This window comes from Salvelinus alpinus, chromosome 38 (genome assembly GCF_045679555.1).
Source record: "Salvelinus alpinus chromosome 38, SLU_Salpinus.1, whole genome shotgun sequence".
Taxonomy (NCBI): domain Eukaryota; kingdom Metazoa; phylum Chordata; class Actinopteri; order Salmoniformes; family Salmonidae; genus Salvelinus; species Salvelinus alpinus.
In genome coordinates this window covers 99,400-105,000 of record NC_092123.1, presented here as the reverse complement: position 1 = coordinate 105,000, position 5,601 = coordinate 99,400, and the positions used below count along the sequence as shown (strand labels likewise).

At 41.5% G+C, this 5,601-nt stretch overlaps 1 protein-coding gene across 2 annotated transcripts in view; it reads right to left on the bottom strand.

Moving 5' to 3' along the window:
* Positions 1-5,082, bottom strand: part of LOC139566512 (serine/threonine-protein kinase PAK 2-like) — a 29,127-nt gene extending 24,045 nt beyond the window's left edge. The window contains exon 1 of one of the 2 annotated variants that reach the window (XM_071387806.1): positions 4,855-5,082. The gene's annotated coding sequence lies outside the window, so the exon portion shown is untranslated. Of the gene's footprint in view, positions 1-1,953; positions 3,537-4,854 lie in introns of those variants that run through there. The other variant, XM_071387807.1, reaches the window with a different exon arrangement.
* Positions 5,083-5,601: the final 519 nt, after the last annotated feature.

Here is a 5,601-nt window from a genome sequence, read left to right as displayed (position 1 = left end):
TTATTTAACTAGGCAAGTCAGTTAAGAACACATTCTTATTTTCAATGACGGCCTAGGAACGAGGCAGAACGACAGATTTTTAACCTTGTCAGCTCGGGCGATCCAATCTTGCAACCTTACAGTTAACTAGTCCAATGCTCTAACACCTGATTACATTGCACTCCACAAGGAGCCTGCCTGTTACTCGAATGCAGTAAGCTAAGGTAAATTGCTAGCTAGCATTAAACTTATTTTATAAAAAACAATCAATCAATGACTGTCATTGCTCCAATGTGTACTTAACCATAAACATCAATGCCTTTCTTAAAATCAATACACAAGTATATATTTTTAAACTTGCTGTAACGATAGTCTATGTCGTCCTCCTCATCGGACGAGGAGAGGCGAGAAGGATCGGACCAATATGCAGAGTGGTTAGTTTCCATGGTAATTTAATAACACGAAAACAATATGCGATACAAAATAACAAAATGAAACTACCGTTACAGTCCCGTGTGGCGAAACACTAACAAGGAACAAACACCCACAAAACACACGTGAAACCCCGGCTGCCTAAGTATGATTCTCAATCAGGGACAGCGATTGACAGCTGCCTCTGATTGAGAATCATACCAGGCCGAACACACAAAACCCCAACATAGAAAACAACACATAGACAACCCACCCAACTCACGCCCTGACCATACTAAATAAATACAAAACAAGGGAAAACAGGTCAGGAACGTGACACTTGCATATTTAGCTAAAATAAATCCAGGTTAGCAGGCAATATCAACCAGGTGAAATTGTGTCATTTCTCTTGCGTTCATTGCACGCAGAGTCAGGGTATATGCAACAGTTTGGGCCGCCTGGCTCTTTGCAAACTAATTTGCCAGAATTTTACGTAATTATGACATAACATTGAAGGTTGTGCAATGTAACAGGAATATTTAGACTCATGGATACCACCCGTTAGATAAAATACGGAACGGAATAAACGTTTGGTTTTCGAGGTGATAGTTTCCGGATTAGTCAAAGGTATATGGTTTAGAGAGAAATAGTCGACGCGTTATAATTCCTGTAATAACTTGCGGCTGAACTTGAAAGGGGTTCCTTCGTTATTTTACTGTTCATGTCTTCCGTAGAGAATGTCTTGATCTACTTCAAATAAGGTCTGTGTTTCGTGCAGGCTTAAACCGCCTCGACGTTTTGATACCCGTGTAAATCTCACTAGGATAAGGTAACGTTTGTCAACATATTTTCATAAATCCACTCTACAATTTTTTTTAATCTTTGCTTATATTTAGCCAATATTGATCAGAGTTACCTTGTCCTATGGATATCTACACAGTTATAAAATTGGCAAGGTGGTGTAAGCCTACACGAAACACAGACCTTATTTTAAGTGAATCTAAAAATATCCTATGGAATAAATGAAGGAACCGCTTTTCAGATTTTGCTAGAAGGTGTCATGGGAATTATGACTCGCACTTTGGTCGTCAATTCTTACCATGCCCATTATTAAAATAGGATTTCCTGCATATAGAAATGACAGTTTTTGTTTTCAACATTCATCACAGGTAACTTAAACTCTATTTTTATTCAAACAGTTGAGAGTATTTGTCTCCTAAGCAGACTCTTCAGTATCATTGTCACTTCAGAGCTGTGTGTGTGTGTGTGTATTTATGTATTATATTAAGTTAAAATAAAAGTGTTCATTGTTCATTCAGTATTGTTGCAATTGTCATTATTACAAAAATGTGTGTGTGTATGATATATATATATATATACATAAAACATTTTCTTTAAAAAAAATAAATCGTCCGATTAATCGGTATCGGCTTTTTTTGTCCTCCAATAATCGGTATCGGCGTTGAAAAATCATAATCGGTCGACCTCTAATCCAGACATCAACAACTACATTAGCTGTCCCCAGCCTCTCCCCCTTTCCTCACCCCTCTCCCTCCTACTTACCCTTTCTGTCCTCTCCCCTGTGCTTTTCAGAAGAGTAGGTCAACAACAGCTTTACTTTAGCTTGTAATATCCGTGTGTGCACCTTATTACTCTCTCAGTCTCTCTCGGTCCCTGTCTCTCTCGGTCCCTGTCTCTCTCAGTTCCTGTCTCTCTCAGTTCCTGTCTCTCTCGGTCCCTGTCTCTCTCGGTCCCTGTCTATCTCGGTCCCTGTCTCTCTCAGTTCCTGTCTCTCTCGGTCCCTGTCTCTCTCGGTCCCTGTCTCTCTCAGTCCCTGTCTATCTCGGTCCCTGTCTCTCTCGGTTCCTGTCTCTCTCGGTCCCTGTCTCTCTCGGTCCCTGTCTCTCTCGGTCCCTGTCTCTCTCGGTCCCTGTCTCTCTCAGTCCCTGTCTCTCTCAGTCCCTGTCTATCTTGGTCTCTTTCTTTCTTTCTCTTTCCCCCCATCTCTCTATCCCTCTCTCTCTCTCGCTCTCTCGCTCCAGGTCATGTTATAACAGGCAGTCTCATTCCACAGCGGTCTCAGACACAGCCAGTTCTATCATGCCCAGCAGTTCTTGCTCATCTCCATGGTTACGCCCTGCTCCAGCCCTGCCCAGCCCAGCCTGGCAACGTGTCAGGCAGTGTGTGTTTGTGTGTGTGTGTGTCAGAGATAATAATGGGAGCTATCCAGGCTGGGACTCGTTCCCTAGGAATTCCATTGCTCCATGGCTTGGGTTTGGTGTGTGTGTGTGTGTGTGTGTGTGTGTGTGTGTGTGTGTGTGTGTGTGTGTGTGTGTGTGTGTGTGTGTGTGTGTGTGTGTGTGTGTGTGTGTGTGTGTGTGTGTGTGTGTGTGTGTGTGCGTGCGTGCGTGAATTCCATAGCTCCAGGCCTGGTATTGGGTAAATCAGAGGCAGAGGCACTTCCCTTAGGCCACAGAAACAAATAAATATCACCATCACGCCCTCTGATAGGCTGCAGGGAATTGTCACCATATTGCTTCGTCCCAGACAATCTAATGTTTTTATATCCATAAGGGTGAGTGAACAAAAGCACACTTTGAACAAGTGCAGACTTCCAGGATAGGAGAGGGAATCTGAACACACCCTCTGTTTATATATTGTAGGTCTGCTCTCTCCGTTACATTCTGCTCTCTCCGTTACATTCTACTCTCTCCGCTACATTCTGCTCTCTCCGTTACATTCTACTCTCTCCGCTACATTCTGCTCTCTCCGCTACATTCTGCTCTCTCCGTTACATTCTACTCTCTCCGCTACATTCTGCCCTCTCCGTTACATTCTACTCTCTCTGTTACATTCTACTCTCTCCGTTACATTCTGCCCTCTCCGTTACATTCTGCTCTCTCCGTTACATTCTGCTCTCTCCGTTACATTCTGCTCTCTCCGTTACATTCTACTCTCTCCGTTACATTCTGCTCTCTCCGTTACATTCTGCTCTCTCCGTTACATTCTGCTCTCTCCGTTACATTCTACTCTCTCCGCTACATTCTGCTCTCTCCGTTACATTCTGCTCTCTCTGTTACGTTCTACTCTCTCTGTTACATTCTACTCTCTCCGTTACATTCTACTCTCTCCGTTACATTCTACTCTCTCCTCTTTGTTTCTAGGGGAAACCCACTTCCTCATCCTGGAACTCCTAGAGGCCCTGAGGGTCACAAGGGCCAAACTGACGAATCAGACAGAAGCAGGAAGCAAACATAGTCGACGTTGTTTACAGGAAGTAGAGTGAAACAGCCTTTTGTGTTCAACGTCTATAAAAGGAAATAGCTGACTGTACAGGACACACACACAGACACCTCCATGCCATGCTACACAGAGTAGACAATCCATTCATCCTGTATTCATTCATTCCAGCACACATCACACCTCAGAACACATGTCAGAATTCCACTTACAATGGTAAGCTACATGTGATGCACACAGAGAGTGGTAGGCTACATGTGATGCACACAGAGAGTGGTAGGCTACATGTGATGCACAGACAGTGGTAGGCTACATGTGATGCACACAGAGAGTGGTAGGCTACATGTGATGCACACAGACAGTGGTAGGCTACATGTGATGCACACAGACAGCCTTGGGCTTTGTACAGTTTTCCAACTGTAATAACAAATGCATGTGAATGGGTGCAATATTCTACTAGGTCTTTAATAATATGTTTATAGCCAGGCTATATAATAGGTGGATGTGATATCTCCACTATAATAATAATATAATATGTTTATAGCCAGGCTATATAATAGGTGGATGTGATATCTCCACTATAATAATATAATAATAGGTTTATAGCCAGGCTATATAATAGGTGGATGTGATATCTCCACTATAATAATAATATAATATGTTTATAGCCAGGCTATATAATAGGTGGATGTGATATCTCCACTATAATAATATAATATGTTTATAGCCAGGCTATATAATAGGTGGATGTGATATCTCCACTATAATAATATAATAATAGGTTTATAGCCAGGCTATATAATAGGTGGATGTGATATCTCCACTATAATAATAGGTTTATAGCCAGGCTATATAATAGGTGGATGTGATATCTCCACTATAATAATATAATAATAGGTTTATAGCCAGGCTATATAATAGGTGGATGTGATATCTCCACTATAAAAGTAGCTATATGGATGGGAGGCTGGGTGTAATATGTCCACTAGGCCTTTAATAATAGGGTTACAGCCAGGCTATGATAGGTGGGTGTATGTCCACTATATAAAAAAATGGGTGCACTATATCCACTGTAATAAAAGGTTTATAACCATGTGAAATGCAATATTATGTTACGTTCACTAGTGATTATCAGTAGCTAACTAACAGAAGTCCGATAGTACGGCTAGTTTAAGCAGATAGCTGGATAGCCTAGCCATGTTGTAATGTGCGCCTTTTACTCACCAGTAAGCTTAACTAGGAAGCAATATCTCGTCTCATGTAAAACTCCTGAAACCCCGCCCCTCCTCCTCTCTTTGTCTCCGCGGTACACTGATCTGGCGCTGTGATTTAATTCAGATTTTAGCTAATAAACTGTCTTCAGTTTAGCTAATAAACTGTTTTCACTTGTTTAGCTGCTCTTCTGGAATTGGGCCCCGAGGACCGGAGAAAAGCCAGGATGACAGGGCGGAAACGGAACGAACCACAGACCAAGCCCAGACAGAACGGTACACTCGATTTAGTTTCCACACCGGCGCGCCGGGTGAGAGGGTTTTTAAAACAGTGTGGCGATGGCCTTTCTCTGTCTGTACATTGATTTTGAAAATGTTCTTTGCATTTTCCGTTCAATTTCCTACAAGAGCTTTAGAGTATCGAAATACACATATCCAATCTAAAGACTACATCTGAGTTAAACGCAGGTTTGTTGTTACCATTTCTTTATATCCTAAGTGCCAACAACATTGATAAAGCTAAACAGAGCAGGCCTGGGCTGAAAATAGTTGCATTTTGTAGTTTAGTAAAAAATAAAAAACTTTTCAAATATTCGAGGTAGTCTAATATAGTTTATATAGTGTTTCAACTAAAACCCAACTATATTGAACATAAATATAAATGTAACATGTAAAAAGTGTTGGTCCCATGTTTCATGAGCTGAAATAAAAGATCCCAGAAATGTTCCATTTTCACAAAAAGCTTATTTTGCTCATTTAT